Genomic DNA, 17119 nt, shown 5'->3' on the forward strand with positions numbered 1-17119 from the left:
TCCTACCCATACACCTATCATTAAGCAATAGACTTTTATTCTTCAATTTACCGGATTTGGAACAAGACAATAAATGTACTATCATCTTCCTTTTATGCTTCAAAACTCATTTTGAGGAGCAATTTTCCATTGTTTTTGGATTTTACACATTTTTCAATGCCTTTGACTTTTACGAGTTTTTCAAATGTTTTTGAAATTTTACCAAACGCCCCAATTACTTTCCATTCTCAGGTAAATGGCTCTCCCGAATCTCTACAAGTAAATATCAGGACCAAACATATACAAGTATATGTCCTTTAAATATGAGTAACTGACATAATTTTCAGCGAAGGGTTATATTTGAATGTTTTTGGTTTATCTCTATACAAACTGAAATCGCACTATTTTTGTATTTTTTCCAAAACCCATTTCTACCCCTAAAATCAAAAACCATTTAAAGTAAATATTTATAAAGAAAATTTGACTCGGTGAACGGTTACTCAAGGTCGAAATCCATAACCTCGTTATCACTCACTTTCCCACCGCCCATAGAGTTTATACCATTAAGCCCCAAGAAATACAAAAATATGTTTTTATCGAAAACTTTAGTAAATAAATCAGCTTTTTGTTCATCAGTGTGAATTTTGTCTACCGTAATCAACTTCTTCTCGTAGCAGTCACGGATGAAGTGATACCGTATGTCAATATGTTTTCTTTTTGAGTGATTTACCGGGTTTTTAGTTATGGATATGGTAGCAGTATTATCTATAAAAATAGGAGTAGTAAGAAAATTCAAACCGTAGTCGCGCATTTTTTGTTGTATACACAAAACCTAGGAATAGCAGCTAGAAGAAGCTACATATTCAGCTTCATAGGTGGATAGCGACACAGTCATCTGCTTCTTACACTACCATGTCACCAGCGTACTTACAAAGAATTGACAGCCGGCATTGGCAGATGCTCTCAGCTAAAATGCATCGTCTCGAGGATACCAAAGACCGATCCCTGTATTCCCCGTAAGAAACCGAAATAATTGCTTCACCAACGTTAGGTGAGAGACCCTTGGACTGGATTGTATCAAGTCTTTTGAACATCGAAAAGGAGTATATGAAGAGATACTTGACTATCACATGTGCATGATAACAACTTTATGCTTGAATCTGAAGTATAAGTTTTCAAAAGTTATATTCGAGCATATGAAGCTATACTTTGATAACAAATGGCTTATTTACCCAAGGTTTGTGCAGATGATTATTGATCATCAATTTCCAAATATTGACAAGATGGGTGAAGAGATGAAATTGGCACATATGTCTATCAATGGTTATGCTAAGCTTAAGTCTTATAGGAATAAAACGAAGGAGGAAATTCCTATGTTTCGAGCCTTATTTGGTCATCTACTTAATCCTGATTATATTGCACCATCGAATAATCAGTGGAGGAAGGAGGATAGTGATTCTGATAAAGAGAGCGAAAATGCTCGTAAATGAAGCTATGTGCTTCTTGGTGGTAGATGGTTTGTGAATGTCACACCCTCAAAATCCACTAACGGAGTTTTACCGTCAGAGGGTGTGAACTAACAGGATCGGAATCATTAGTTATAATCAAACACCATAAATAAAGTTTTCAAACCACGAAAACATTTAAGTTTAAATGAGTGCGGAAGCGTAAATTCATAAACCAAGTGTTGCGTCACGCAGGACGACTTAAAACCCAATTAATAACAGTTTAAAAACAAGTTTGCAAAATGATAGTGTTCAATGAAATGCATGTTCCTATACCGTGCGCCCGCCTCGACTACCTGAGAATAACATACTAAAAGTGTCAACACAGGGTTGGTGAGTTTACATATATAAATAAATAAAATGTTTGCGTTTAAGTGTTTGCGTTTTGCGTTTGCGTTTGCGTTACCAGATAATGTTATGTCAATTATATATCAATAGGTAGCTAGCCAATACAACAAGTATTACTAAGTGTTCGACACCGAAGCTGACTGTTTATCAATTTCCTTGCCACCATGTCTACCACGACCATGGAAAATGTGTTAGCCAAGATTACACCCACTCGACCTGCCGTCGAGTTTAGAGTTTGGTGGGGTTTGTCAAACCTAGTAGTCCTACTCAACAGTGACTCGCTATTATCCAAATATTAACCGGTTCGATGTTATGAAGGACTTTGGTTGGTTTGTTTGCCACTTAGCCTTACAAGTGATATATAAAAACTAAACAAAATCTACAGAGTTGGAGTATGTTATCTCCCTCCAAATAAAAGAGTTTAAATAGAGTAAAAAGGGGACGTGAAACTCACTGTTTGCGAAGAATTCAAAAACAAGTCAACCGAGAGATGCGCGTCACAGAAAATCCTCACTAGCTCTCTAAAACAAGAATGAGATTTTCTAAGTGTTGGAACTATTATTGAGTCACTAGACTCGGCACATAATGCCTATGCATGAGATACGTTTCGGGTTTCGTTTGTGAATTGTGTGTGACTCGACAAACACATTGGTGACACGTTACATGTGTAAACAACTAAATAAGTATCAATTAATAACATTGTACCTTACTAGTAATTATTCCCCACAAGGGCAATTTAGTCAAAAACATAGCAATTATCTAACAACAAGAACGTTTCATGTATTTTCACATAGTTCAGCAGCTAGTTTTATCAAGACAGATTTTTACTTGAAAGATTACTCTAGTCAACAGATCATAACATATCAATTAATTCACCAAAAATCGTCACAAAAACACACATGAGTTAGGTTTCCAGAACTATTTTTATTGTATTTTTATTCCACATAGTTTTCTCACAAAGACCAAAACATTACAGTAAACTCACAGCAGTCAAAATCATGCGCAACAGAATGATATTTGTAATTCCCGTTAAATGGTAAATTCAATTAATGAAAGACCAATTGTGTTAGATTCTTAACTCAATATTTTAACTTCCAGAAGTGGAACTAACCCATTTGGTCTTGTAGTTTATGAGATATGATAATTACAAAACAGCCTAACATCAGACCTCACAATTCAGACTTGCACTTCAGTTTTGTAAAATAATAAAAGTTAACTTTTACACGTCCAAAAATTACAAACTTGGACTTTTTAAAAACTAGACTCAACCTAGTACACTTTAGTGTTAATAATTTTGACCAATTACCAAATTAACATTCAGTTACAGTCGTCTAAACATAAACTTAACAATCTGTCCAGTACCAGTTTACATCAAAACTCAACATAACAACAATCTATGAATCATAATCCATGCATATAACACTCTAGACACAAGATTAACCAACCATGCATATCAATCTCACATTACACATATAGTTAGGGTTTTTCTTGAAAGTTTAAAATCAAAGAACAAGTGATTAACAAGCAACAATGACACAACTAGTTATCAATTCACTAACAAATCATCATCAAGCATATAATCAAACCCTAACTCATCTTAATCATCAATTTCGTGAATTATGGTTTTGGATTAACCCATTCAATATCAAAATTAAATATATAGAACGCATAGAGGAGTTGTTAATTACCTATTTAGCACTCTAATTCCTTCAAGAAGCTTGAAAAGATTGTATGTATGTGTGTATGTTTACGGCAGCCAAGGGGAAGAGAGGGAGAGAGGCCGATCGGTTGTAAGGGAGAGGGGAGGGAGATTAGGGTTTTTATTATTATTTAATAATAAGTAATAATTATATTACACAATGGCCCCTCTACTTCTAGTTATTAAATTTCTAGCATAAAATAGACTTTTGCATCTTGAGTTAAAGTTCTACATATAAATGTAAAATAATACATAAACCTAACATATAATTATCAAATACTTATTGTTTTGATGTTTGTCGTTTGTTCACCAATGGTTTGAGTCAACTCGTTTGCGTTTCGGTGCAATCCCGAAAGACTACATGTGTAGTGATTGTCAAGCGTCATTTAAAACCCTAGTTTAAATGTAATGAGATGTGCGTTATAGTTCTAGTGATCTTAAGTTAGAATTGACGGAGTTTGGATTAACGGAGTTAACCTGAAATTGTCGAGTGTCACATCATTCCCATGTTGAAAGAATTTTCGTACCGAAAATTTGTGTCAAGTCGAGATGGGTGTCTGAAAAAGCAAGAAAAAAAAATTTTCAGTTTGTCATATCATCCCCTAGTAGAAAGAAATTTCGTCCCGAAATTTAATTCATACCTCAGGTGATTTCTGAGGGTTTGACGGCTTTCGCGGTTTTCGTTGTTTTGTCAACCGTTAAAAAGGTGAGGATACTTTTTCATCATTTGGTCCTCGCGTTCCCACGTGAACTCTGGTCCACGTCTCGAGTTCCAACAAACCTTAACGATTGGAATTTTGCTGTGCTTGAGTGTTTTGGTTTCCCAATCCAAAACTTCGACTGGTTCTTCGATGATACGTATCTGTTCATCAACTTGCAACTCGTCCAAAGGAACTGCTTGGGTTTCATCGGAAATGCATTTCTTCAAATTGGATACATGGAATACATTGTGTACGCTACTGAGTTCCGTTGGTAAATCCAGTCGGTACGCTACCGGACCAATGCGCTCAGTTATCCGGTAAGGGCCAACGTATCGTGGATTGAGTTTGTTTCGCTTTCCGAAGCGAACTACACCTTTCCAAGGTGAGACTTTGAGTAATACTTGGTTGTTCACTTGAAATTCAAGAGGCTTTAGGCGCTTGTCGGCGTAACTCTTTTGGCGATCTCGTGCTGCTGCCATGCGGTTTCGGATTTGGACAATCTTTTCAGAGGTTTCAAGTACTAATTCTGGACCAGTGATTTGGCTATCACCCACCTCTGCCCAGCAGAGAGGTGATCGACACTTTCGTCCGTACAACGCTTCAAACGGCGCTGCTTTAATGCTTGCGTGGTAGCTGTTATTATACAAAAAATCTACCAAAGGTAAGTGAGGTTCCCAACTTTTTCCGAAATCCAACATGCATGCACGCTACATGTCCTCCAAGGTCTGAATGGTGCGCTCACTTTGCCCATCCTTCTGAGGATGGTATGCTGTGCTCATATCAAGGCGGGTGCCTAGTGCACTCTGTAGTGACTTCCAGAAGTGCGAAGTGAAACGGGAATCTCGATCATATGTGATTGAGACAGGCACTCCGTGTCTAGACACTACTTCTTTCATTTAGATGCGAGTCAGTCTTTCCATTTTGTCCGATTCCTTGATTGCTAAGAAGTGTGCAGACTTAGTCAACCGGTCAACGATCACCCAGATGGTATCGCATCCCGTCGGTGTTTTGGGTAATCCCGTGATGAAATCCATGGAAATGTGTTCCCATTTCCACGTTGGAAGTTCCGGTAGCAGACCAGATGGTTTCTGATATTCTATTTTGAGTCTTGCACAAGTCAAACATTTGCTCACGTAGGTGGCAATGTCGTATTTCATGTTTGGCCACCAGTAAAGTGCCTTTAGGTCATGGTTCATTTTATCTGAGCCAAGGTGAATGGAATATCGGGACTTGTGTGCTTCGTCCATCACCAGGGTTCTCAGCTCTCCGTATCGAGGGACCCAAATCCGGTTTTCGAAATATCGGACCCCGTCCGATTTGGTTTCAAGTTTCTTGTTCATGCCTCGCATGACATCTGATGGGAGATTATCGTCTTTCAAGGCTTCGAGTTGCGCATCGCGAATCTGATCGGGTAAGTTGGCGTGAATCGTGAGTTGTAATGCTCGCACTCGTCTAGGTTTATCGGTTTCTTTTCTTCTGAGAGCATTGGCCACTACATTGGCCTTGCCAGGGTGGTACTTGATGGCACAATCATAATCCTTAAGCAGCTCGACCCAACGACGCTGTCGCATGTTCAGATCCTTCTAATCATAGATATGTTGGAGACTCTTGTGGTCAGTGTAAATGATAAACTTGGTACCGTACAAGTAATGTCTCCATATCTTAAGAGCAAACACCACAGCTCCGAGTTCCAAGTCATGGGTCGTGTAGTTCTTCTCGTGAATCCGTAGTTGTCGAGAGCCATACGCTATAACCTTCTCAAGTTGCATCAACACGCAACCGAGACCCTGTATCGATGCGTCACAATGCACCTCAAAATTTTCTGTTCCCTCGGGAAGGGCTAGGATAGGGGCGCTACAGAGTTTGGTTTTCAACAGTTGGAAAGCGGATTCCTGCGCGTCACCCCAATTGTACTTAGTACCCTTGTGCATCAAGGCGGTGAGGGGTTGAGCAATCTTTGAAAATCCCTCGATGAAACGTCGGTAGTAGCCAGCCAGTCCTAGGAATTGTCGCACCTCAGTCGGAGTCTTAGGTGCTTCCCAGTTTTTGATGGCCTCTACCTTGCCGGGATCGACATGGATACCATTCTCATTGATCACATGTCCTAGGAAGTGAACCTCGCGAAGCCAAAATTCGCATTTCGAGAGTTTAGCGTACAGTTGTTCCTTCTTTAGCAATTCTAGGATCAACTTCAGGTGTTCTTCATGGTCAGCCTTGTTCTTGGAGTAGACGAGGATATCATCAATAAAAACAATTACAAACTTGTCGAGGTACGCCTTGCATACTCTGTTCATGAGATCCATGAATACGGCTGGTGCGTTGATTAAGCCAAAAGGCATAACTGAAAACTCGTAGTGACCGTACCGAGTTCTGAATGCTGTCTTTGAAATATCTTCTTCGCGCACTCTTAATTGATGGTAACCAGATCTCAGATCGATCTTTGAGTAGTAACTCGATCCTTGAAGCTGGTCGAACAGATCATCAATTCGGGGTAAGGGATAACGGTTCTTGATCGTCACCTTGTTCAGCTCTCGGTAGTCGATGCACATGCGGAAAGTCCCGTCCTTCTTTCGAACAAATAAGACAGGGGCTCCCCATGGTGATGAGCTAGGTCGGATAAAACCTTTATCCAACAATTCTTGCAATTGAGTGGACAACTCCTGAAGCTCTGCCAGTGCGAGCCGATACGGGGCTCGTTCTATGGGTGCTGCACCGGGGGTCAATTCGATTTGGGTCTCGACTTGTCGAATAGGTCGGAGTCCAGGCAAATCCTCCGGGAAGACTTCCGGAAAATCTCGCACAATCGGTATGTCTTCGATTCGCTTCTCCTCCACGGGTTTCTCGACAATATGGGCTAAAATTGCTGGATGACCCTTTCGTAAATATTTATGCGCCTTCATGAGGGTGATGATGCTGGTGGTCATGCCGCTCTTCTCACCCTGGATCGAAATGATTTCGCCGGAAGGGGTAGTGATGTGGACTATCTTGTCATGACATATAATCTCCGCTCGGTTCTCGGACAGCCAGTCCAAGGCGACAACGACATCGAAACTACCTAGTGTAAAAGGTATGAGGTCGATATCAAAAGTATTACCCGACAGTTTCAACTTACATCCCGCAAGTACATGAGTTGTTTCTATAGACTTACCGTCAGCTAATTCAACAGGAAACTTAGCATCTAACGGGGTTGGAGTTAAGTCTAAAAGTTTACTAAAGGCTTTCGATACAAAACTCCTGTCAGCTCCAGTGTCAAACAAAATAGAAGCAAAACAGTCGTTCACAGGAAACTTACCGGTAACCACATTCGGATCGTTGCGGGCCTGGCCCGACCCAATGACGAAAGCTCTACCTTTACCACTGCTTCCGCCACTGTTGTTGCCTCCATTGTTCTCATTCTGCTTTATTTTGGGGCAATCCTTCCTGAAATGACCCTCTTAACCACACTCGAAGCACCCTTTAGTCGCCGTAGGCTGTTTAGAAGCACCCTTTGCCGCTAGGTCTCCCCTACATTCTATGGCCTGATGACCCATTTTTCCGCATCTCAGACACTTGATACGATCGCATGAGCCAGCATGGTGATAGTTTCACTTGTTGCATTTCGGGTACTTCCCAGCATAGCCACTCGAACCCTGCCCGCCACCGTTGTTGTTATTGTTGGAACCCTGATTATTGAAGCTCCGAGTGAGTTCGGACTTACGGTAGTGTTGTTGCTGTGGGGGGTTCGATGATGAGGACCTGATGTTGTCGAATTTTCTCTTTCCATTACCCGGGTTGTTATTGTTGTCATTGATTGAGTTGTCTCGGGTTTTAGAGGTGGAAACTCTAGGTGGTAACACACCTTGTGTCACTGCCTGGTTCGTCAGTTTGTGAGCTAATCAGATCGTTTGTTGAATTGTAGCCGGTTTGGAAGAAGTCACCATACCCTGAATTTGTGGTACCAACCATCGATATACATCTCGATCCTCTTACTCGGTGGGTCAACCATCCGTGGACACATTACTGCTAGCTCATGGGAACGGGTGGTGTAGGCTTCAATCTCGGAACCCACCATTTTCAACGACCAAAACTCAGATTCCAACTTCGCGATTTCCTCTCTAGGACAGTACTCTTCTCGCATCATATTCTTGAACTCTTCCCAGTTCATAGCGTTCGCCAAATCCAATCCAAGAATTTGCACATTGGAGTTCCACCAAGTGAGAGCAGAATCTTCCAGTGTTCCAGCAGCAAATTTGACCCTGCTGGCGGGTGGACATTCACAAAAACACACATGAGTTAGGTTTCCAGAACTATTTTTATTGTATTTTTATTCCACATAGTTTTCTCACAAAGACAAAAACATTACAGTAAACTCACAGCAGTCAAATCATGCGCAACAGAATGATATTTGTTATTCCCGTTAAATGATAAATTCAATTAATGCAAGACCAATTGGGTTAGATTCTTAACTCAATATGTTAACTTCCAGAAGTGGAACTAACCCATTTGGTCTTGTAGTTTATGAGATATGATAATTACAAAACAGCCTAACAGCAGACCTCACAATTCAGACTTGCACTTCAGTTTTGTAAAATAATAAAAGTTAACTTTTACACATCCAAAAATTACAAACTCGGACTTTTTAGAAATTAGACTCAACTAGTACACTGTAGTGTTAATAATTTCGACCAATTACCACATTAACATTCAGTTACTGTCGTCTAAACATAAACTTAACAATCTGTCCAGTACCAGTTTACATCAAAACTCAACATAACAACAATCTATGAATCATAATCCATGCATATAACACTCTAGACACAAGATTAACCAACCATGCATATCAATCTCACATTACACATATAGTTAGGGTTTTTCTTGAAAGTTTAAAATCAAAGAACAAGTGATTAACAAGCAACAATGACACAACTAGTTATCAATTCACTAACAAATCATCATCAAGCATATAATCAAACCCTAACTCATCTTAATCATCAATTTCGTGAATTAGGGTTTTGGATTAACCCATTAAATATCAAAATTAAACATATAGAACGCATAGAGGAGTTGTTAATTACCTATTTAGCACTCTAATTCCTTTAAGAAGCTTGAAAAGATTGTATGTATGTGTGTATGTTTACGGCAGCCAAGGGGAAGAGAGGGAGAGAGGCAGATCGGTTGTAAGGGATAGGGGAGAGAGATTAGGGTTTTTATTATTATTTAATAATAAGTAATAATTATATTACACAATGGCCCCTCTACTTCTAGTTATTAAATTTCTAGCATAAAATAGACTTTTGCATCTTGAGTTAATGTTCTACATATAAATGTAAAATAATACATAAACCTAACATATAATTATCAAATACTTATTGTTTTGATGTTTGTCGTTTGTTAACCATTGGTTTGAGTCAACTCGTTTGCGTTTCGGTGCAATCCCGAAAGACTACAAGTGTAGTGATTGTCAAGCGTCATTTAAAACCCTAGTTTAAATGTAATGAGATATGCGTTATAGTTCTAGTATGTTAGAATTGACGGAATTTGGATTAACGGAGTTAACCTGAAATTGTCGAGTGTCACAGTGAAAGCTGAGAATGATGAGGCAGAAGGTTCACAAAAAGCCAAAAAACATAAACGTGTTGTTAAGCTGAACCTATAACACCTCCCGCTCCTATTCCTGATCATGTTCTTGCTCCTCAACAACTACCAGTTGTTGAACCAGTTCTTGTTCCAAATCTTGATAAAGATGAAGAGGAAACTGAGTCTGACCATGAAGCTATTAAGACTGTTTGGGCTGATCCTAGAGCTATGCATGATATTCGAAAGGAGAAACGAACAAAGAAAATGTTTGACGATAAAGATGAAACATATGTTCCTGAAGCTAGTAATCCTAAGAGGAGAAGAGTAAAGCACATGGAAAAATGATCTATGATTGTTTCATGCTTAGTTGATGAGCCAGAGGATGTAAATATTGGAGTTGATCATGAACATGAGAAATCAGTTGAAAAGACTCCTGAGTCAATAAAAGCTTTTGTGGTTGTAGAAGCTGAAAAGACGTCAATATTTGCCGTGAATCTGAGTGATGCTGTTGATAAGCTAATGGAAACTCCTATAGCTCAGAAGTTTATACCTCGCTCTACTCCAAATTTTGATGAGCATGTGCCTCAAGATACTCCAAAAATTCATCCTAAAGCATCTCAACAATCTTTTGGAAATTTCTCTGATGTTTATTTGCAGTTGGAAGGTCCTTCAAACTGAATTCGATCTGTTGAAAGAAAAGGTCGAGAATCAAGATATGATAATTACAAGTCTTGTTTAAGAGAATGATCGTCTGAGGGCTGATAATATTGAGGTGAAAAAGAGATTGGATGAAAGTGAATGAAAAAGAAAGCTGGCTGATGATTTATTGGTTGAGCATATGAAGTATATTGTTATTATTGTGAAGAAGTTGGGTATTCGACTTAACTCAGAGGTTGACAGAGCTGAGGCTGGTAACACCATGTATGAAAGAGTATATGGTAGTGATATTGGTGTGGCTGAAGCTTTTCTTTTGTGTTGATCATGACATTGAAAAAGCTGCTAAAAAAGGAAAGTCTTAGACTGAAGAATCTATTTTTGTTGATGATATAGTTGATGACTCCGTGCAGGTGGGTGGTTCTAGTGAAAATGTGATACAGGTGAGTGAACCTGTAGTCATTAGTGATCCAATGGTTGTAGAATTTGTTGATGCTATTATTGAAGATACCAAAGAGGTTGAAGAAGAAGAGAAAGAATATGAGGATAAAGTAGATTTTGGAGATTTAGACGATTATTGACTCTGTCATGGAGGTGCTGGTGCCGTATCTAGTAAGTTTGATAAGAAGATTGACTCTTTTGGTGGTGATGTTCAACATGATAAACCACAAAAGGGTCAGAATCTAAAAATGCACCATTCGATAAACCTTTGGAGTGATTAGAATATTTAATTACTTCTAATTTTTGTGTATCAAACATGGTGAATGATCTGGAAGAGGGGGAGATTCCTATTGACAAGTCTGGACTGGTGAAAATATTTGATGTCTCTATTGAGGATTTAACATTTGATTTTAAAAAAGATATTCCTAAACCAGAAATTAATGACGACTGGTTGAATAGAGATGTTGAATTTATTGATAAACCTAAAGCTGTCAAGTATGTTGGTGAAATTGAAGAGTTTGATGCTTTTGACGAGGTGTTTGATGAAGAAATCGAGATGGAACCAAATTCTTACAAACAATCAAAGAAATTTAACAAAGATGAAATGGAGGGTTGGTTTCCAGATCGAGTTGATGTTCCTAAACAAGTTTATCTAAATCCAATGAAGTACTATCAGAAAACTCAAAAAGATGTTGCATTGGGGAAATATCTCAGTATTGCTTATTTGAATTAAATTAGAAAGATTGGGATACGAAGTCTATTTGGAGTATAATACTTCAAAGTTTAATGGAGTTGAAAAGTTTTCCTTGGTTCGATACATATGATATTGATTATATTATGATCTGTTATATGAACCAAAGTGTGGTCCTGTGAAGGATATCTGGGAGTTTATGGTTAGTGAGGCAAAACGTGGTTTCAAGAAATGGACACCTCAGTTACCCAAGGTGTTTAAATCAAGAAACTGGAAAAATCCAGAGATGAACTGATAAGGACGTTCAGATATACAAGACCAAATTCTCTACACGTGATACCGTTTTACCCAATGGAACAAGATTTTCATTCTTATTTCCTTTGTTGGTCCTATTTAGCGTTGACTGGTGAAGCAAGCATTTACTTGGATCGTGGAAAAGAAAAACACGATGTTATCTGAGTATATGATCCGATGTGGTTGGTGAACTGTTCGCTGAAAGACATAGATATTTTACATTTGAACAGGATCCAGTGCCATAATGATAAAGTCAAGATACAAGCCATTCATTTTTATTTACTTAATTTATTTCTCATAACTTTAATACCTGAGCAAAATCTGGAACAAGCAAGCTTGGATAATATACTTTATCGAGCAAGTTTTATGCTGGTATATTTAAAATTGGGTTTTTGGCAGTATTTATGCACTAAATGACAAAATTCGCTTAAAATCCATTTTCAAATGTGCACAGTATACACAATAAATGGGGGACTTAGAAAAACTTCATTTCTCCTTTGTGCCTATTTCACACTTGCATTATTGTCCGCTTGCTTTCAACCTAGATACCCAACTGTTGCTCGTAATTCTTACCTAAAATTAGTCATCCTTCAAATTCCGACTCGTTAAGCTTCAATTGAATGATTTCCGACACTCATTGTATGAATTTAGGGTTTTAATTTTATGTTTACCGACATCTCTGTTTTCTGTGTAGGTTATAAATCTGTCGAAGAACAGGTTCATAAAGATTTTCCTTTTAAGTCTTCTTCAAATTTAACTTGATACATGATAAAGTAATGAACTTTAATGACTAGTTTTTTCTTTAAATGTATCTTTGTTTGTGATTGTGCATAAATGGTATACCTGTTTGAGAATGTTTGAGAAGAAGCACAACATGTGGGTCTTTCTCCAAGTTACTGAGGAGAATAGGCCGGTGGAGCTGATGATTCAATGGTTTATTCGATCTAATCTACGGTTTGCTCTCACCGAAAGCCCAATAATCTAAGGAAATCATCACTTAGAATTCTGGAGGACAACACAGTTGGAAGATGATGTGAATGGACGGAGGATTGGAGCCACTGTGGCTGGTAATGAAATTGAAATCACATAAATCTAATCCGGACAAATCAACAATTGAATGATAACCTAGATGCTCAGTTATCTTATTCAACCCGGCGATTATTGAGGATTTTCCAATAAACAATGAGGTACCAAGGGAATGTGCATGAAGGGAAATTCAAAAAGGGAATGTTCCATGTTTTATACTGATATCTGATACACCACATAATCTAAGGGTTTACACCAAGGAGGGGTACTTGAACCCTCATAAGCAGAGAGATTTCTACAGATACAGTTTTTGTTGTATATAATAGGCCTTTCAACTTTTCAATTATTATCTTTGATGGCCTGGTGGTAAACTTAAGGAAGATTTTGATGTTTCCAAGATTATTGCAGATCATGTTTAATATTCTTAGTCCTGATCTTCCAACTTTGGGTATAACTCATGTCCTGCAAGACCCAAATGTCTTTAGAAGAATTGCCAGGTTAGGACCAACATGCCATTTCAATCCAGAAGTGAAGTATGATATTCTACCTTGGCTTGTTTACAATAAAGTTGAGAGTATAGAAGTCCGAGTCACCAAGGGTGACTAGTGATGAGGATAGTAGTGAAAGTGATGATAATGATGACATTTGGATTCTGATGGTGATAATAATGATGAAGGAGATGATGGATAGGGGGAGATGATTTTGTTGTTGAACAAGATGCTGGGAGAGAGGAGATTATTGTTAATGTTGATGATGTTTTGGATACGGTTGTGAATGATGTTATAACACAAGTTCAGGGGGAGACAACATATGATGACAACGTTGTTTTCACACCACCCATTTCACCACAACACCAATCACCACCCCATTACCATACCCACGAACCATATATGCCTTCACCATCTCACCATGACCAAACATATGAACAATATATCCCATCCCCTCCTACTTCACAAACCCAAACCCAAGACCAATTTGAACCTGAACCATACATACCCGAATACATTCCATCCCACCTTATAAACCAACCCAAAACACCTTACCAATCACCAACACATTCCCAAACCTTTGACCAACTACACACACCAACTTTCCAAATCCTACATACACATACACCTATAATTCAAACCAGAAACCCTTTACCAAACACTAGTGAAAATATCATTGAAAGCCCATCCCATGACACTCAACCAACTCAAGTCCCTGATCCATCTCCTATCTCACCTATAAACTCACCATCCCCTGATACCAGAATGAGACTCCTTGATAGACACATGAATGTGCTGATTGAACATTGTGATTTAAGAAGGGAAAATGAGGCCTTAAAGAAGAAAATATCTGATTTGGAATCCCAAATGGAACATGCTCTTTTGAAAATTCAAACCCGGTTAGTGAAGTTGAGAAGAACTCAGCTGCACCAAAACAGGGGGAGAATTTAGCTGTTTCTAGTGATGATGTTGATGCTGTTGATATCTTAAAATATTTGGGTAACTTGTAAGGTAGTGATGAGGATGATGAGGACGAGAGAAATAAGGAGGAAGAAAGTGGTGGATATGAGGTTGACATTTCAGATGAAGTAGTACAAGATTACAATGTTGATGAGCGTGAAATTATTGATGATAGGATTATTGAGAATGTCGTAGAAAAAGAAATTAAAATGAATGGTGATATTGTGATAAATGCAAATTAGCATGAGACTGAAGTTTATATGAATATGCAAGAGAATGAAGTGAATGTGGATGATGAGGAGGAGGCGTATAATGATGAAATTGATGTGTTAAAAATGTGATAGCTGATGATGTTGTGAAAACTGGAGACAATAAGGATAAAAATCAAGATGATTTGGATCTTGATATACTATGTGGAGAATTTGAAGATGTTGAATCTTTTATTATAGTTGAAAAATAAAAGGAGGTTGATGATGATCTGAATGATTTATTTAGAGAAACTGATGACTTCCAAAATGACTTCCCACCGACAGTGGTGAGGGAAGTAGGCCGATCCAGACTGGAGAATCTTGAAGATGAATGAAGGAGAGTCAAGGGGAAGGTAGTGGCTGAACATGAAGGCCAGCTGCATCCCTTGAAACAAAAGAAGATTGAGTCTAGTGATGAGGTACTTTTTGTTGCTGAATCGGCCGAACAAGCGATTAAGAGACATGACAAGATTGTGGGAGAATGGATGCAAATGGAAATGATAAACAGATTTCTGACTGATAAAGAATTGGAGGAACAAAGGGTTATGATGGAGGAGTTTGAACTGAAGAAGAAACTGGAGGAAGGGAAAGGAGAAATAGATCAAGAAGTCATAGAAGGGTTGTTGAGTTTGCAACAAACAGAATATGTTGACAATGCTCTTGCCATTGTCATCTATAAATGAAAACAACCCAAAACACCACAACCCAAATCCCCTGTGCCTGATGTGACTATTCCCACTGCTGAATCTGAAGTTGAAAATTCTAATAAGCAGCTGGTGATTGATCTAGATGGAAAAACAATTCAAGCTGAAATGGTGAAAAGAGCAAGTGAAATGATGAATCAGAGCTTGTTTGATGAAATAAGCAAAGACGAAAAGAGTTGACCATCCTATTTTTTGAAATATGTGAGGAAGAGAAAAAGGTTTGGAGTAAACAAAATCCCTAAAGAGGCAACACCTAAAAGAAAGAAAGGTGTGATTAATGTTGTACGTGTTCAAGCTGTGAAACCAGATGACTTTACAAATGAACCACATATTGATGCTCTTAATGATTTATTTGATGCTGAAAATGATGAGACTGATGAAAACAAAGAAAAGGCTCATGATTCTCTCCAAGTGAATCTGACTGAAACATACAGAAAAAATATCCAAGCTAGGCTTAATGAGATCAAAAGAGAAGATCCCAGGATCATTCATTAGATGGGACATGGCTTTGAGTTTAATAAATTGGCCGTATTGACTGATGAGGAGATGGATTCTCTCTTTGAGAAGAAGAGAGAAGAGATCCGAAAGTTGAGAGAAAAGAAAAATAGAAATACTCAAAGATATCTTGCTTATCTGAGGCTTCATAACTTCTCAGGCAAACAATTAAGGCATATGAGTTATGATGATCTTGAGTCTACTTAAAAGTCTAAGCAAGGAAGAGTTCATAAAGATGAAAAGAAAAGAATTCAAAAGAAATTTGTTGTGATCAACAAGGTCAAACCTTCAGTGACAAAAAAAGCCACCTTCAAAGGTGGACTTGCCAAAGAATCTTTATTTTGATTCAAGAACAAAGACCTTGAAAGTGATTATGCCAAATGGAGAATTGAAGAATATTGTTTTCAAAGATGACTTTCAAGATTTCAATAGAGAACGGCTAGAAGAACTAGCCAAACTAAACCTTTATAATTATCAAGAGAGACAAAGATTTACTGGACACCAGAGGAACTAAACTTTCTTGGTTCTTAAAAGAACAATCTAGAAAAGGATTTCCTTTACTAAACAATAAAAGGAATCTGGAGCTCTCTCAAGCTGAAAGGACAAACAGACAGAGGAGGATGAGTGATATTAGGATGACTGAACTATCCTACAAGCAAACAAGAAGATCCTCTAATCCTCTGGCTACAAATAGGGAGTGCATAAACAAGAAGCAGCAGATGATGAGGCCCAACTATGAAGTCCAAAAAGATGGGAAAATTACCAAGATAGTCTTTGTAGAAAAATCTCAATCTTTTATTTTGAGAAACTCTAATGGACTGGCCTTAGGCATCATAGAGCATGACACTAACTTGGAGTATCTACATGTGCAGGATCTTGATGACATAATCAGATGGAATCTTCCGTCTCAACATTCACACCACAGGGAGATCTCCTTATTCCAACAAAAGATAGTAGCTGTCAAGTTTGATAGAAGATCGAAGGCTGTAAGCTCAAGAAGATGAAAGCCTTTTATTTTTGTATTTGAAATTTGATGTGTGTGTCCATGTGACAACATTTTGAATATGTACATTTTCTTTAAAGTAATGTATTTTTACTTTTTGAAATTCAATGTGTATTTGAAAAGTGTATATAACCAACAGGTGTTTTGGTGCATCTGAGTTGTTCCAATCTAGGGGGAGAGTGTTGGGATCAATATTAGACAAAAGGAAGATTGGAATCTTTTCAACCTCCTCAGAAATGGCAAAGTATGGAAAACGAGCAAACTTAACACTTTGAGCAAGTTTAGACTTAATTCAAGCAAGGTATTTTACTAAACGAGCAAAGTTAT

Source organism: Bidens hawaiensis, unplaced genomic scaffold (genome assembly GCF_021521415.1).
Source record: "Bidens hawaiensis isolate Kalapana, Puna unplaced genomic scaffold, B.hawaiensis_p1.1 tig00027774_1, whole genome shotgun sequence".
Classification (NCBI taxonomy): Eukaryota; Viridiplantae; Streptophyta; class Magnoliopsida; order Asterales; family Asteraceae; genus Bidens; species Bidens hawaiensis.